General features: G+C 43.5%; 1 protein-coding gene across 3 annotated transcripts in view; it reads left to right on the forward strand.

Annotated features, from left to right (window-relative positions):
* LOC138595947 (RNA-binding protein Musashi homolog 2) overlaps positions 1–18,841 on the forward strand; it is a 292,330-nt gene that overhangs the window by 170,385 nt on the left and 103,104 nt on the right. The window lies entirely within an intron of this gene.

Here is an 18,841-nt window from a genome sequence, read left to right on the forward strand (position 1 = left end):
AATGCCCGAGCTCGGAGATATGTGACACAGTCCGAAGTCGTAACCTTATCATCATTCTATTTGATGTTTTTTTTGTGTGTTCTTCACCATTTTGAAAGTATCCTCTGCAGAGTAAAAGTCTCTGCTCCGGGATACACAAGCTCCTACAGTAACAAAGGCTTTAGTGGTATTAGGTGTCATTATACAGCAACTATTTGACATAAATTCGCCTCACTGGGTGAGAAGAAAAAAATAATTGGCCTCATTATCTTTCATCTCTTTGGCATATTACATTCATTATTTTATACAAAGAGTGCCAGTATGAGTCCTGTAACCTGGGAAGCAGCGCTGCGCCTCCACAGGTTAACTGTTGCTCCCTGGAAAAAAAAGCCCCGCTATTTGACGTCACCACAATGCCTCATCAGCCACCGGTGCTGGGGATTGAACATGGCCGACTGAGCAGAGGATGTCTGTCTGCAAAGTGATTGCTGGCTCATTGACTGAGTAGGAGAGGAGGGGAGAAAGGAGGGAGGAGAAAGGACACAAGTACAGTGAGGGAAGAAATGGGGGAAGAGGATGGAAAAGAAAGAGGGACTGAGTAGAAAGTAGAATGAAGGCATGGTGAGGGAGAGAAAGGGAAGGAAATAAAGAAAAAGGAGAGTGCCTCAGTGGGAAGCCTCCCCCTGCTGGCTCCTCGGGCTGGAAGCTGCTGCCGATGGCTTCAAAAGAGCGCCAGGCAGTCTAGGCCTCCGCTTCTAGCAATTAGAGATCACTCCAGCGGATGCCTCCTGGCCAGCCTGCAAATCCCTCAAAAATACCCTCTGATTACTACTGTAGGACACAGGCTGTTTACCAAATGGATCTAGCACTGCTGAGAGTGAGGTTTGATAATGCCTTTCTTTTGTTCAGGCAAGAGAGAGCGAGCAGGGTCATTTGGGTTTTTTAAAGATGGCGCGACTTCAGAGATGAATTTCCAGCGAGGGAAGAAAAGTTAACCATTTCTTTAATTCTCCAGCCAAATCGCTCCGCGAGCAAATAGCCGGCGCTGTGTTTACAAGAGAACAAAAACCTATTTGGACGCAGCTCAAATACAGTATCTATCCACAGGCGCTTTCACAAGACCCGGCTCTTCTTTGATGGTTAATATCCTCCACCGCCAATCCCTTTTTAAACAAGTGAATCCCTGCAGGTTGCACAGGAGTTGTAGTGTTTACAGATCGCGGCTCCTCTGCGCTCTGCGACTGCTGTACAGCACCACTGATGCAGAGTAAAACAATCAGCCGCCGTGCTTGACTTAACTGATTGACACAGCGCTCGCATCATGTGGAATCAGATTTTCCTGCACTTTTTTTCCCCGTGCATTGCTCCGCTCTTCCAACACGAGCTGACGTATCCCTCATTGTATTCTCTCACCTTGACAGACCTGATATTAGCGATTAGAGTGAATGTCATTTAAATGGCAGAGCTAATCATACACTCCGGGTCTAGCTGCACCTGAGGGCCCCTCGCCTTGGCCTAATCACGGTGACAAAGGAAATGATGTGTTTAGCCACTCTTAATAACTGCTGCTGCTCATCAGATCCTCTGCGAGCCAGGTAGGCCCCACTGGGGAGGCATGGCGTGGGGCAGGGAGCCCGGCCTTTTGCCCCTGCTTCTTCTTCTTCTGGGTGTTTGTTGTGATCCACACTTTGACATCAGTGACCCAACAAGCTCACCTCAAACACCGGCGTTACAGCTGTAGTAGTGTACATCCCTGCTAGTGCTCTCTAATGAGACTTTCTTGACAGGTAGGTGATTAAACGCTACAGATTCCTCCTCCTTGTCACTTTTTCTCGTCTGCCCACTCCGACATCTGCCCCTCCATCAGCGCTGCCGTACAGTACTTTCTTTTATATGGGTGGGGGGCTCTAAAATGCCAGATGGGTTTGGATTTGAATTAGACTCTGCTGTGCCGGCCCTGCATGACCATTGCGAGGGGGGAAAGGAGGATGAAGGCAGGAGATTGTGGAGGAAAGCCTGGGGTTTTAATCTCTTCCCCATGTTTATCTCACCACCAGGAGACAAACCATGTGCCATTAAAAACATCAGCTACTCCCACTGGTTGCCCGCACGGCCGCACCTCTGAAGACGTTTGAAGGACAAAATGAAGGAGACTAAAAAAAAGTGCCTGTTTGAGTTTGCATAAACGGATGTTATGCACATGTTTGCATTGAAAAGCTACGGTGATCTGAATATGCAGCATACCTGAACGGCCTGTTGTGCACACAGCGAGTCCAGGCGGCCGTATATATTCCCTCTTAAAAGCAGAGAAGAAGTTATTTGAACAAAAATAAGCAAACATCTTTGGCCCCAGCTGCCAGGGGGAATCAGTCTCTTCAGGAAATGAAAATGCCAGCTTGGAATTGTCATCATATTGAGAGTTAGCCAACCTCTGACCTTGTAATACCCCCACAGCTTCTCTATTTGTGACCCGCTGGATGCTCTTAGAAAGTGAAACCATCGGGGAGGATCTACTGCTCACATCATCATTCTCAGAACACCTAATAGTGGATTTACCAAGGTTAAACCTCCTGCGAGATTGCAGCCACCGTGACCTGGAATACTGAGTTTACATCCACACACGCGCAGGCACAGAGTGTAAGACATGCACACACACATTGTTTTTTCAGGGTGTTTGAAGCTGCAGTCTGCACGGACAAGCTTACATTAATCTGGATCATATATAGCTGTTACAATATGTCATATTTTTAGTCATACTGCAGGAGTATTATTTTTGCATGTAGCGTGCACGAGGCTGTTACAGGCAGGGGAAGTGGAAGCTTCCCTCTGCATTGTCCCCTGTATTTACAGCCTGATTGGTGCCCACCCAGGCGTCTTACAGCTGAGCGCAGCACATGAGGGAATTAGGTAAGTGTCTGCTGTGCAGCGTTAGTATAAATCTGTCACTTCTTGTCTTTGTAGGATTTTTCAAACATGCTGATCACATGGGCTCGCTTTAGAAAGCCTGCACGCCCAGAGAAACATGTGTACCTTAGTCGTCTTATTTTGAAAAGAGGGAGTTTTACAGAAATGGTTTCTAATGGAGGAAAAGTGTTTCTGATGCATTTTTATTTTTATTAGACTTATCAGACCAAATACTGAGAGAAATGTGCTTCCTTTTGTTGAGGTGATGAGTAAAGTGTTATTTTATTTCACTGAAAATTCAATAACGGCAATAAAAGAGATGGATTACAGTTTATGGATACATTTACTCCCACATTTCTTTAAAACAATCTGATGCTGAAGCTGAAATATGATCTGTCATAATATTTAACAGTACTCCATATTTATATCCTGTGGAAGATTGACTTAGCTGGCATTTAAAACCACTACCCGGTGTCTTAGATGTTTTGTGCTTCGCTTTAACTTCAGTGTAAACTATCATGTTCCAATAAAAGAACACAGCATCAAACTAACTAACAGCTGCTTTGAAGTCGGTGTGTTTATACCCCTCTTCAGTGTAATCGTGGTCAGAATACACCGACCCACACGGCTGAAAATCACAATCAGCCGCTGAGCCGCAGCAATCACATCTCGCAGAGAGATTGTGAGCTGAATTAGATTACATCACCTCCAGTGCAGCCATGTAATCTTAGATTAAAGGGAGAAAGAACAATCCCTGCTTTCTTTCTCACATTTGATTCTCCGCGCGCTGAGGGTCAAACCGAGTGTCGCGTGTCGTGTTCAGTGTTTCGCCAACATGCCAGTCGGCCCCCTCCTGCCCCCAGTTCTTATGACATTCGATGTTCACTTGACCAACTTTAAAAACAGGCTGTACCTGCAGCTGATTGCCCCCCAACAGCCCCGCTGGTTTACCACTTAAACAGTTGTAGCAGTCTTTTCAAGTGGAGGAGCTTTTTATACAGAAGCAGCCAAAACAATCAGAGCCCTGCGGGGAACTTCCTGGCTCTGACTGGTTTGTTGCCAGACAAGATAGACTTCTTTTTTTATCAGTGCACCTGTAAACAGCAGAAAAAAGAGCAATTTTGATTGCTGCCATGAACAATGAGGCATCAATACAAGAGGGGCTACATGGTGTCTGTCCCCATATTACCCAGAAGGCTTCAGGCTGCTTCATGCATGTGTAAAAAGTAGGAACTTGACATGTTTGAAACAGACACACACACACACTGAGAGGATTTCCTTCCACACACGATAAAGATGCATTTAGTTGTTATGCCCCACCAACATGCAGCTACTGGGATGACCTGTGATGGTCAGTGTGTGTGTGTAGGTGTGTGTGTGTGAGTGAGTATGCCTCCCCACTGTAATAAGGGTTGCCTACCCAAGCGTGAGAGTCAGGGTGGAGATGCCTGGCTCATTAGGTACCATGGCAGGATAATGTATGAACAGTTCTCGTGAAGAGAGAGTGAGCAAGAGAGAAAGAGGAGAGCAGCCATTGTTCTTTCTCTTCTCTCTTTTTTTTTCTGTCGCTCCTCTCTGCCTCCTCCTCCTCCTCCTCCTCCTCCTCCACCTCCTCTTCTTTCCCCGCTGCCAGTTTCGTCTTTGTGTGTGCGCGCCTGGGGATATTTAGGCTCCCTGGTCACATTATGCCCTGTTTTTTGATGCAGAGCTGCCACTCCACGGGTTTATACCATTTTATTCATAAATGAATTTATTTATTGGTTTATTAAATTTAATTCATCGCGTCTTGCATGATGCTTGTTTTGCGGCTCTGTTGCTCGATTGACAGGTTGCCAGTCATGGTAAGATTCCATATCCCATCGGCGTCATGCAGCAGCACGTTGCTAATTGAGTTGAATGCGTAGCTCGTCTCTCCTCAGTGGATCCATCTGTCGCCGGCTTGTCATCAGTTTGTTCGCACTTGACAGGTTCCAAGTCGCTCTTTGTGTGTTTAACTGTGCGCTCCTGTGTAGGTGCGCTGTGTGTTTTTATTTATGCAGGGGGAGTGTGTGCGCGTCTGGTACAATGCCATTTAAAATGGGTGGCTGCCTAGGGGCCCATTCTCTGTATGAGGTACCTGCCCTACTGTGGAGCCCCACAGAGAACAAGCCCTCAGCCAGCCACCCTCTTTATACGACACTGTCTGTTACACACATATTTATACACTCAGAGCCTCTGGAAATGTGGCTTAAAATAGTAGAAATGTATACATGATATCAAAGTTGAGATTCTTATTAACCATGCCCACAAATATGAGTGAAAATTAATGTAGCGCAACGTAGAAAACATTGCTCAAATCAAAGCTACGAATGTTATGCTAATGATAGCTCTGTAGCGTTAGCTAGTAGCGTATTATTACTTAAAAAAATTAGCTCAGATGACGAAATTAGACAACAGCAGTGAGACAAACCTAGCTTGTTCAACGAAAAAAGACAACTGCAGTGAGTATTCAATAACTGTGGCCATTGCGAATCAAGCGCTAACTATGCTAATGCTAGGTGTAAACAGCTACATAGCTTCTGTGCAACTTTTCCCATGATTGGTTCGTGGAAATGCGTCCAAGTTAAACATCGCCCAATTCAAACCAAGTCTCAAAGAGGCTTCAGACACTTGAATGACAATATTCTAAACTAGAATAGAAACAAATGTAAGTAGATGCCTTCTATTAAGACCTCAAACTCTACAGTTAGCTACAGTAGATTTGTTTCCACTGGCTTTAAACAAACATTCAAACACCACATCTCAGTGGATTAGCACGGCCGCAATGCATCATGGTCTGCAATAAATCTGAATTAGTGAAATTATAGGAGTCATGGGTGACATCTGACATAATTAGGCATATTTTTTGGCTACTGCAGCTCTCCCTGCCAAAACCCCCCTCCGGCTGTAAGAGACCCTTTGCGTGGCAGCCCATCAATAAGGTTACACAGGGATGCATGTGGGATGATGATGTGATTAATAAGCCTCGTGCTCATTTAGCTTTGTTTGTGTTTTGCCTCTGTGGAATCGGCAGTGTAATTGAAGAGATATGTAGGGTTACTATGTGTTTGTATGTTTGCAGGAAGCACATGGTCGTGTAAATGTGCGCCTTCAGTCCTGATCTATATTTGGCTGATGCTGAGAGAGACTGAAGTTGAAAGCCGACGTGTCTGTGTGATGTGTTCCCTCCATCAGTAGATAGATGACGTCTACAGTGTATTTTACCGCCGCACCTTCATCACTGTCTTTCATCGCCGCTGCCAGCCCCTCTCTGCTCCGCGCTCTGTTCTCTCAAACTTCTGTGTGTGCGCGACATAAAAGAGAACTCGGGCGTGTGTGGGGAGGAGAAGGTGTGCGTCTGCGTGTACGTTGATGGCACTTCACACAGCAGCGTGTGTCCTGGCTTTGATACAGTACGAGCGTGCTGTAAGACTAGAGCGAATAAAGACGCTGCTGCTTGAAAGAGGAGGTTCAGTGCGCTCCTCTGTCAGCAAGCTTTGGGAGGGGATTCTGTCTCGAGGAGAGCCTTGAATATTTCGTAAGGCCTCGAGTGTTTCTCGATACCTCCAGAGGCAGCGATTGTGTCTGCCTGCGTTTGTGTGTGTGTGTGTGTGTGTGTACTCGCAGCACGTGGGAACCAACTCTTACGCACTACAAATAAGCAGCTGCCTTATCATCAATCCCGCCTTTCACGCTTATGTGAACTTTATTATAACCAACACTTGCATACATACATGCATATGCACACACACACTCGCACGACTGCACGTGCACACCCGCCTGCCAGTTAAAGAGCAGTTGCATCAAAAAGCAGCTGTCTCTCATCTCGCTTTATCTCCGTCATCTTTTCCTCGCTGTCTCCTCCTCGCCTCTGTCACTTCACACATTTTTCCTCTCTTATACGCTCACTCCCTCGTGCCTCTCCCTCTTTGTTTCCTACCCAATCTCCTCCTCACCTTTCCCCCTCTACGCTCTACCTGCCAGGGAGATTCTCCTCCAAAGAGAAGTGATGTTTTTTTGTTTTACTTCCATCTCCCGTTTCTCCAGAGTTCACTTTTTTTTTTTTTTTTTTTTTCAAATGCCGCCTCAAAGGATCCATATCACAGGTTTCTTCTCTGTCCACCCACCTGCAAACCCCCAGTCCCACCCTCCACCACCACCTCCACCCCCACCCAATCCATCAGACAGCAGCAGCCAGCCTCACCGACTCCCTGCCTCATTTCTCATAAATTAGTCGTACCTCTCACACACTTTCTCTTTTGTTTCGTGCTCTTACTCATTCCATTCTCCCCATGCCCTCTCCCGCCTTCCATCTCTCTCTGGTCCTCACATTTCATTTTTCTTCCTACAAATGCCACACAGCAGTCCCTTAAGAAATGTCATTTCTGTCTTCTCCTTTTGTTCTGTAATTTCTCCGTGTCCCTCCTTCTCTCTTGGGAATTCATTTATCGTTGGCTGTTCTTCTGTCCCCAGCTCTCTGATCTCTCTGTCTCCGTCTTCCCCTCTATGTCTGTCTCTCCGTCTCTGTCTCTGACATTCCCCTGTTCCATTTCTCTCCCTATCCCTCGCTCTCCTGCTCTGTCTGTTCTCTCTCATACACATCGTTCATTCAGGGCGAGTTTGAAATGCCATATTGGCATAAATCTAAGCTATTATATGTGTGCAGAATCATAATATTTATAATGCGCAAAAGAAGACATAATTATTTGTCCTTTAAAGGAAAAGAGTTGTAATCAGACCTGTAGATTTACATGCTTGCATTAATAAACTTCTTAAAATAGTCAGAGAGACATTTTTGCCTATTAGCATCTTATTAAACGTTGCTGAGGCCGACCTTTTTGTGCCAAATTTACATGGTTGATAATTCATGTAATTTATCTCGACGCTCTTTTTGATTGCAAGAAAGAAAGGCATTAACAGACTGGGATGAAGTCGTTGACCTACAAAAACTATCAAGTCTTATCACACAACACAGATATTCGTATTTATGACAAACTCTCTTAGATTAAAAATGTGACATGGCTTATAGGGGTGTAAATCACAAGTTTCATCACGATACGATATTATATTGATTCTGAACGATACGATATTTGCCTTCACAAAGTCTGCCACGATACGATTTCAGTTCAATTCAAATGTTGGGGCCTGCGACCAATATGAGACAATATATCCCCATTAACACAATCCATTACATTTATATTATCAACTCACAAAAAACATGAAACTAAAATCATGAACATAAAAGAAATAAAACAAAGCTGTTGTCCACACTGCTGATTTAATTCCCCAGAGGGGAGCACATATCGTCAGTGGCTGCTTGCCATTATCTGTTAGCATTGTTGTCGTTTATTGCATAGTGGGAGCTGTGGAAATGGTATGCACCCATAGATGGCCGATCGCAATATGTATTAATATTTGCATTTTGCATTGATGACTTTGTATCGTTGGTCATTGAATCAATACATCGATCCAGATTGAGGTATCGTTACTCCCCTAATGGCCTACTGGTGGGAAAGAGAAGTTCCGCATCTTTACAATATTCTTTATGGGCAAAACAGTGAGTAGCTTTATGCTCTTTGGCGACATCCACGGCGAAAACAGGGAATTGCAGATGTGTTTTTGAACCTCGCTGACCCTGCGGGACGTCAGTCAGTTGAACAGTCGGTTGGTTTGGACAGCGTAGCAGCTTTTACTTCATGGATGTACAAGGAGACTTGCAACACCAGCAGAGAACAAAAGAAAACCATACGCTGCTTAAACATACACTCTTTGGCAAACCAACCACTGCTGGGTGTCACTAGCCAAAACTCATTTGGTTCTATTGTATTACAGCAACTGAATGGGCTTTAATTAGTGGGCTCAGTGAACATCTCGTCATCTCCTTTGGTGATAGGTCGTGACTTAACAGAAATGTATTTAACTGGAAATCTTCAGGATGGTTTCTTTAACATAAATAAATGATCTAATGGAATTTCTAACACCTGGAAACCACCTTTTTACTGTCTGAAAACTAACATCAAACTAGCAGGCCCAATCAGTATGTTGGCGTTTTAGGTGTAGATACCACTGGTTAAGTTTGCACAGAAACATCTGCACTCACTTTACATACTGTATCCAGGAAGAGCAGGAAAACGTCCTTTTAACCCCGAACAATTGTCAGTGATGTCTCCCCTCTGGTGTTTGTGAGATAATCCCTGTCACAGAGAGACGCTCAGATCCAGCGTGGATGCTTTGGAGCAAATGGGTAAGATGTATCACAGAAATTCAATGCTTCAAATTTGATTCTGATTCTTCTGTGCAGGGGAAAGCATCACACGCTACACATGGGCTCCCAAGTGGTTGGAGAACCAATTTGTTAGGCCTCTGACAACAGACGAGGCGGCTATATGAGAACACACCCGCCTTACCGCTCATGTTAAAATACATTTGTCAGATTCCAAATGTATTTATGTTCAGCTGACGGGCGTTTTTTTTGTTTCTAATGTTGATTTGTAGTCGCTGATGTCTGGATCTGAAATGTATACCATGTGTGGTCACTTTGAATGGCCTAATCCTGCTTTTAACGTATTTCCTTTGAATCTGTTGTATGCAACTGAAAAACACTCCTTGCATTTCAGACTTTTTCTGATTTTGTCAAACCAGAAGCGACTCTTCCCCAACGGATCTCGCTGAAAAAGATTCCACTTGAGGACCGTTCTCTGGCGTGCAGGCATGCAGGCACTTGTGTTCCATCAAAATGCTAATAATATCATCTGCAATATCCAGGGCAATATTATTGTAGTGCTAATTGGTGAAAAAAATGGTTGATGGGAGCACCTGCCCACCCCACTACTCAATTATATTTAATTACAATGGCTGAAATAAAAGGGAACAAATTGTGTAATGATCAACGTCTCCGCAGCGAGGTGACAGTTTGGCTCTTATTTGGCTTGAGCTTTGCGGCCGCGCGTGTGCGGCTCATTACGATGGCGGGGAGATCGTCATGAGTCTGAGTTGAGCGGCACTAAGTGAACGTGGGCCCTCAGGAGAGGAACTTCTCCCCCCTTTGGTTTTATGCAGCATGATTTATTCATCACACCACATGTCTGTAGAAGTGGTCTCTGTGAGCGTCTCATGTGCTGATATGTTGCCCCACACCTCCTTGTGGTTTCACACTTGGGAAGGTTGCTTCGTCATACATGTGTGAGCGGAGAGGGGGAGATGGAGAAAAAATAGAAAGGGAGTTTGGATAAAGCAAAAAATAATAATTGCAGAAGATTTGTGAACCAAGTGGGAGGGAAAATCCCTTATTTTGAAACAATCCATGCCTTCCAAATTGTCAAATTAACTTTTTCTGCAGCAGTGGCCAGTGAGAGGGGTAATTAATAGCTTCTTTTTCATGAGTTCTTTCCTAGTATGTGTCAGTTTTTCTGGCTGCCTTCAAAGTGATAATGCTCCCCGGCTGTTGCCCCCGGGGACTGCTCCATCTTATTAACTTGTCTTGGGAGACAGGGCTGCCATGCTGCCTGCTTTACTGCCTGCAGGGATGGAGAAAGGACCACTAAGTCTTACGCTGTCTTCCCCTGCCCCAAACATTCAGCCGCTCGCTGTATTTCTTTGTATTCACATGTGGATGTTAGTGTGTGAACTCGCATATCAACTGACACAAGGAGGGAATAGTTAAGCAGTCAAGAGACGGTGATTAAATATAATCAGTTAGTCTTTGTGGGGGATTGTATCTGCAGTCAGAGGCTGCGTTCGACTTCACAAAGATGGTAATGCGGCGTTAAAGAGGGAGGCTCACGTTAAAGGAAAACAGTCTGTTAGTTAGGCTGCACCAGTCTCACTTTTTATTTCCTAATTATCAGGCAAATCTCCTTACTATTCTATTCTTTAATATTATAGATCTGTTACCAGCACTGTCTTTCTCACATATCTGTATACCTCGCTGCATGAAGTCATATTCATGTAAGGTAACATGAGGTCAGGGATTCTTGAGTTGGCAGTCTGTCGTAGCTGAATGAATGTGTAACTGGCCATGGAAAGTTTTATAACGACATTGACAAAGAAACAGTTTTCAATTCACCATATTCACATGGCGGCCATTTTCCTCTACAATCACACATCACAGGGGGAAAAGCTCAAATGCGTCAAATTTTCGCACTGCTGTGTTCCAGTTTGTCCCCATTGAGAACATGATAATTGTTAGCATTTAACAGCTTCAATTTGATATGCAGCTAAAAATACAATGGACTGGAAAAACCAGAGGGACATTTGGCTTTATTTAAAGTCATAGAAACATATTTGATATAACCCATTAGGTACTGTAGAGAACAGCTAATATTAGCATTCAGACACTTCCTAGCTAGGACTTTATGCCTTTGTATTACATTGTGTAACACCATCAAATGGTAATGTTAGCATTCAGTTCCTTCAGTGTAACACCATCAAATGGTAATGTTAGCATTCTTCTCCTTCAGTGTAACACCATCAAATGGTAATGTTAGCATTCAGCTCCTTCAGTGTAACACCATCAAATGGTAATGTTAGCATTCAGCTCCTTCAGTGTAACACCATCAAATGGAAAGATTAGCATACAGATTCTTCCTGGCTAGGACTTTATGCCTTTGTATTACATTGTGTAACACCATGAAATGGAAAGAATAGCATTCAGATACTTCCTAGCTATGACTTTACGCATTTGTTTTAGTGTAAAACTCTCAAATGGTAATGTTAGCATTCAGCTCCTTCAGTGTAACACCATCAAATGGAAAGATTAGCATACAGATACTTCCTAGCTAGGACTTTATGCCTTTGTATTACATTGTGTAACACCATCAAATGGTAATGTTAGCATTCAGCTCCTTCCTAGCTAAGACTTTAAGCCTTTGTATTACATTGTGTAACACCATCAAATGGAAAGAATAGCATTCAGATACTTCCTAGCTAGGACTTTACGCATTTGTATTAGTGTAAAACTCTCAAATGGTAATGTTAGCATTCAAATACTTTATAGCTAGATCTTAACACCATTGTGTAGCACACTCAAATTGTAGTGTTAGCATTCACATGCTTCCTAACTAACACTATATTAGGTTGTGGCTGAATGCTAACATTAGCTGTTGTCAGACTTTAGCTAACAGGTTATTAAATGTTGTTTTTGTGAGAATATGGCTCAATTTCTCTTAAGATGTTACTCACAGCCTCTAATACAGCAATATGCCATTAAAACAGAATTCCAGGTTACCACCCTGAGGTTGATGGCAGAGAAAAATGGCCGCCATGTTGTTGCCAATACCAAATTTACTTAATACGGTCAGAATCAGCGCAGATGCCGACCCCAAGTTGTGAGCATAATATAACACGCAACCAGACCGAATATATTCAGAGTCCTGATTAGATTTATTGATAGATTTATTGATGGAGTGGATGCATGGGCACGCAGCAGGTAGGCCTGCACACAGGAGCAGAAAGAAAAGACTGTAAAAATGGAAGAACATGCACAGGCATGGATCGTTGTTTCTGTGCAAACAATGCAAACCAATATTTTTTCAGGAGCGAGGCAGTCAGATGTATCCATTGCTGCAGTCAGCCTCAAATTGTCCTTGGCGCCTCTGGAGCTTGTCTGACCGGCGGATATTACATGTTGCACGCTCTCGATCACTTTTTTTTTGCCACTAAGAGGAGGCTTTCACGCTGCACTTTTTGCTGTCTGTAAGCTGTTGTCACGGCTGTGCTGTTGTATGTACAGGGAATAGGATTGACACGGACAAGCAACGTGACATGTGGAGAGAGAAGTGTCCGAGACACCTGAACAAAAGTGTTTGTTGGAGACTAAAAAAAACCCAGAAGTGTGAAGACAAACACAACAGTGATGTGTGTGTGCGCACACTCGGTCACCTATAGCCTGAAATGCCAAACTGGCTCTTTACTTTCCTTTTTTCTGTTAGTTTTAGTACATGGCAGTATTTCATTGTTCTTTATGTGAGCATTTTTCATCATGCCACTTCATATAAAACACAAAATCATCTGGTACTCAGGTTAAAGTAGCATTCTCATGAGCAGGAGAAAGACAAATGGCAGGTGTCTGCGGCGCAGCCTGTTAATGTTCGCACATAAAGCCTGACTGAAATGACACACTGAATGAACAGAGAAGTGTCGCAGAAGATTGAATTTAAAGTAGCGAAATATAAAAAGCAAACCTCCTCGCTGCCGTTTGCTTAATGTTGAGCTGACTTTGTGTTTGCTCTGAAAATCAATCTTAAAAAGATTTAGCAAATGTAGACAAATTAGCCGGCATAAATAAGCCAGAGCATATTCATTAGGCCTCTCACTCGGTGGAATACAGCGCACACTGCAGTGTCTTTATCGTTTAACTGCGCTATCATAAATGTAATCATGTATTTTATTTTGAAGTCTCTGATGGTGATAAACATTCCCTCTCATCTATTTCAGCCTATACCAGCATGGGAACTTTTACACCTTGTAGTATTAAGCAATGATGGTGAATTTGAACAGAGATTTCCCATTTATTTTAGTTAGCTTAACCTCACTTTGAGCCTCCCTGAGCTCATTTTTCAAACCACTTCTTACCCTGCTCGTGTTCAGCTGCTGTGTTATTGTCCTGTCTTTCATGCATCGATAGATGGATTATTATACATCCCTGTTTGTAATTGGAGGGCAGGTTAGACAAGGGGATAATTAAAATAGTGTGTGTTGCTACTCCATCTATTTTCTGTTACTGTCTTGACGCGCGGCTCGGTGTGTTTCTGTGCCCTCCTTTGTCCTCCAAGTTAATGTTGTTGATGTGGCACTTATATCGAGGACACACAGATCTGCTGACAAACACACACACACACGCAACACTCCCACATCTGCGCTTATGGAAGAAGTTATTTATCTGCCAGAGATGCAGCCGTGTTATACTTTATGTAAGGGGAGATATAGGGTTATTCAGGCTTATGGAGGCTTTTTTTTTTTTTTTTTAAAGATTTCTTTATTTGCTTTTTATGCTTTTATTTGAGAGGAGAGTGGATAGTGTTGACGGACAGAATGGGGGATGATGATTGGCAAACAGGCCAAGGGTAGGAGTCGAACCTGGGGCTGCCACATCAAGGACTGTGGCCTCTGTACATGGACCGTCGATTTAACCTCTGAGCTGAACCGCCGCCTTATTGTGGCTCGCAAAGGTAAAAGGTGCGCAGCTTTCTCAAGTGACAGAAAACTAACAAATATTTTGATGATCTTTTGCAAAAAAGCCAAACGTGCTGGCTCAAACCCCTAAAATGTCAGTTTGAATGCTTTCCCCTGATTTATCTTTGTTATCTTTACTCATTTAATCATTCAGGCTTCTGTTTGGACAAAAAAAACATTAATCTGGGAACTTCTGATTGGAATTTTTCGCATCTTTATTTTTTGTGTCTTAAATGAATGAATGAATCAAAAACAAAAGCATCATACTGTAAATTTGGTGGGCCGTCTTTCGTGTCTCAGACTGCACGTATAAAAGGATTATTCTCTCCTCGGGAAAGCCCACAGTAGCAGCAGAGATAATGTTCGAGCTCAGACAAAGGACAATATTGCGTGGGCTGACAGGTTGGGTTCCCAGCTGGCACAGGCTGACCATACTAGGATCGTAGTATCGCCTCGGGCAGCGGGAAAATTGGAATGACTGTGGCAAAGTCATGGATACAGCAACCAAGGCGTGAGCAGGGAGCCATGTGTTTGTTTCTGTGAGTCTGGAGGCCAGTCCTCATTATAGTGGCGGGTAAAATATTACAGTTCAGCTGACACTGTCTAAGTGAATTGTCCAGGGCAGTTTTGACAGCCAGTGGAAGGCAGGGCTAGATTATGATGGATGATGACAACAGGGCTGGTGCAGGAGGAGCATTGATGTGTTTTCTTGCTCATGCAGGAGCTAATGTGTACACCTAATGTGGGACGGGTTTGTGCTGATGGAGATGTGGAGATGCCTGATGGGTATGTGAAAATGTCGTTCAAAATGATGTCGCAATTTTTCATACCTACAGAATTCATTCAGGACCATGTGTGTGTGTGTGTTTTTCTGAGAGTAAAATAAACGCATTATTGTTGTTTACCATCCCGTCTGCTTTTGTGAAACTATTCTTGTGTTATTCACGCTTGCTGTCGGGGAGAGTTTTCCAAACCCAAACAATTAGTTTCCATTGCTTTCTTTTCTTCCTATCAGTAAAGTTTTATTTCCTGAACATGAATACTTCCGCTTGCAAGTGAAAAATTAATCAGTTCATTGATGAAGACTTGATTGTGGAGTTTCAAGGCCTGAGTTTTCCTTTTCCCAACTTTAAGAAGGCGGTGTAACTTTATCAGAGGCAGTATCAAAGCACAAAATTGAATTAAAAACAAATTGAGTTGCTTGTTTTTGCGGGAGAAAAACCGAACAGCTGCACAAGACTGCTGACCACCACATGCTGTCTGAACTCTTCAGAGGTCAGGATGAAGTGAAATCTTTGAAGAAGCAGCTTGCACCGTGAACACATGAACTCTGTGAAAGCCCAAAGTGGTGTTCAGAGCAGAGAAGTATGCCACATACTCTGAGAAAAGCACAGTGTACAGAAAACACTTGAAGATAAAGATGCTTGTGTGTAGAGAGGGAGAGAGGGGGGAAGAGTATAAGCCTTTTATCGGGGAGCTACACCCACCGTTTTGTGGTGAGTTATGGACACTGCTATTAGGGTTACTAAGGACTGAATGTATTTCCTTTCCACTTCATACATCTCTCAATGTTTTACTGAGAACTGGATTCAGCCCCGTCTCCTTGAAATGAAGCTCGTATACAACTAAGAAACGACTACAAATAAGTTTTATGGGAAACATAATGGCAACAGAATTACACTTTCTAATAATGTAAAGGAGAAAGATGTGTATTCATGTACATGGGAAGTCTCTATAATGTAGATATTGATCGTTTCAGTATGTAGTTTACTGCTTTGAAACTTGAACAAAGAGTGTGGACGCGAACCCCGGACTCTGGTATGACGGGCTTGCTCTTGTACGCCCGCCATCCAACACAACGTACCCCTGGAAACATTAGTACATAAATTGTTTCATTTATTTTGGAAGATGACTTCAAACATGATCAAGGCAGCATTATGGTGTTACAGCAACGTAACAAAGATACCCCCTGAAAATGCAATATTCAGCAGACTGGGAGTCAAACCTGCGATCAGTGCGTCGATGACTGTAGCCTACATGGTCCACCAACTGAGCCAAACCAGCGCCGCCAGTACCCTGATCTAATACCATAATCTGTTCGCCCTCCCAAATAAACATTCAAAACCACAATGATGAATATGGCTGCCCCTAGCAACGACTATTTCAGAGAGGCAAAGGTGAACAGTGCCATGCTAGCAAAGAGTACTGCGTCAAAGCTAGCATGATGTCGGCTGTGCGAGCGATTACCAGCTACTCGTTATTTCAAGGCTTTGTATTTTATTTGAAAGGTAAGATAATTAGAACTGTTTGAAACACAAAATCAAACAATTTCATGTTTAAATTTGGTTTCCAAGACACTCTTTGACAAGAGAGGCTGTGGGTCGAGCCGCTGCTAACGTTAGCTTTGCTTGGTTTCATGCTAGGATTCCTTCTGAGTCCTGAGCCTGGCCAAACAACAATAAAATCAATAATATATCCATACAGGGTTAGTATTATAGCCTACAGCTCTTAGAAATGTATATAAATATGCATTTTGTAATCACACTGGTGTCAGAGGGCTATTTGGTATCGGCAAATACTCAAGTCTCAAGTGTCGGTAGTCGTTTCAGGAAGGACAAAACTGGTATTTGAACATCATCTATTTCTTAGCAGACTGAAATAGTGAATGGATTAAAGGTAAATCCATCTCTCATAGCATGTAGGATCTCCCCCCCCTGCTTTCTGCATACCCTTGTTCACAATAAGGCAGGATCATGGTATTAGATCACTGAACAAGTAGGTCCAAACAATGCTGGATTGTCTTTCCCCCGCCCTTCTTCGGAGCAGATGGGACGAGGAGGACACTTCATCCCCAGGTTCATCGGTCCTTTGGCTTCTTCTGGCGTGGCCAATCCATCTCCCAGTACTCACTCTAGCTTCTGGGTTCCTGCCCATCCTCCTTCCCTCTTGTCCTCCCTCCAAACAGACTCATTCACTCATTCCCTCTCTCGCTCTCTCCTCTCTCTCTCACCCACTCTCCTCTTCCCAATTTGGCCACCAGGGAGGTGTGTGGCACTGAAGCAAGCATTATTGATAGAGCATCTGTTTAGACATGGTGCAGGATCTGTGGCATGTGGGCGAGCAGCTGGGGGTTCGAGCAGGGGAGACATTATGTCATATTACATATCTTGATATGTCTCGTTCACTTGTGTGCATGCCCATTTCACAGGCACACACTCCCACAGACTCTCGGCAAACACAAACACATGCCGCCACCATCCCCTCAACGATTATTGTCGTCTGCATCTTACTTGAAAATGTGAGAAGCTCGTGCTGCTTCCTTACAAGAACCCTTTTAATCATTTATGGAGCGTGTGCGAGAAGTTGTCTAATGTCTGTACTGTGCAGCAGCAGTTACAAAAGTCAGCTTTAGAGGCAATTTCAGACCTGGGAGCCCGAGGCGAATATTCTGGCATCAGGGCTTTATTGGGGCAGCCAGACAGACAGAGTAGCCCTATCCAGATAATCACCACACATCTCTTCTAGATGGCCAAACTTGTCAAAGCTCACACAGCACTCTGCCAATAGATTTTCATCCTTGGCTGCTGATAAAACAGAGGATTTCATGGTATGTTACACTACACAAAGCGTGGACTTTTATTATTTCACAAGCTGGATCTTTGTGGCAATGAAGTGGCAATATGTTTATCAGTTAAAAACCTTTTATCGTTCATCAGGAGGAAAGACATCCTGGTGTCTCCCTACCGTATGCTTGGTAGCACCTAGTTTTGGTTTAACTGGTTTCAGGTTAACAAAGTTCCTTTTTAAAAAAAGGTACAAATTGTTGAAAATAGTTTTGCAATGGAGTATGCAAGTTGTCCCAGACTGCATTAGTCCAGATCAACGATTACAATTTACAAAATAAGGGGGCTTTCACATTAGGGACCCGGGCCCAGATTTGAGTACACATGACCCCAAAGTCCAGTTTGTTTGATTAGTGTGAACACTGTGTACCGTACTTGAGCTTGAAAAGGTGGTCTCAGGTATGGTTCATGTGTACTCGGGTACGGTACGCATCAGGTGTGATAAGCTAAGCGTACCAAAACACGGAAGTGGACTGCTTTTTATAATGTCTCCTCTGAAATCTGCATATGCAGATCTGCCGATCTCATCCTCTAAACTGCAAAGCCATGGCTGATAGCTAGGAATGTAGGTGAGAGGGTCCTTCTTGAGATTTTCTCCAAAATATGAAAAATAGCAGGCATAGTGCGAAGGTCGGCTCCATTGTACGGGCTTGGGATCATGCAAACGACAACATAAACAATGTTACGTAGTTGATGATACTCTTCTTCTTCTTGTTTTTGAGGTGCACTACTGCCACCTTCTGCTTTGGAGTCCTATCACAAGTATACTCGTGTACAGAATGAAATTATTAATGTGAAAGCTGACCAGCAGGGGAGAGGAGAGGTGGGCAATCGTACTCGGGTACAGTTCGAAGCAATCTTACCTAATGTGAAAACACCCTAAGGTACATTGATTCTGAACCACGGATCTTATGCTTTCAGGCTTTGTTAATAGAAATTTATACGCACATATACGGTAGGTATACAGCACTTAGAGATGTTAGGAACCACAGTTTTTCAGTACCTTTACCTCTTGAAAACATTTCTTTTTCTCATACCAGATTTGCCCGTTTTGGCAACCCCCTGTTTTAATTCATGTGCCTTCTCACATATGGTGAGTGGGTTGGCGTCACATGGAGGTGGCATAGATTCAAACCCTCCATATA

Source organism: Semicossyphus pulcher, unplaced genomic scaffold, assembly GCF_022749685.1.
Source record: "Semicossyphus pulcher isolate SPU_LCO1_2020_fin unplaced genomic scaffold, fSemPul1.0.p SCAF_10, whole genome shotgun sequence".
NCBI lineage: Eukaryota > Metazoa > Chordata > Actinopteri > Labriformes > Labridae > Semicossyphus > Semicossyphus pulcher.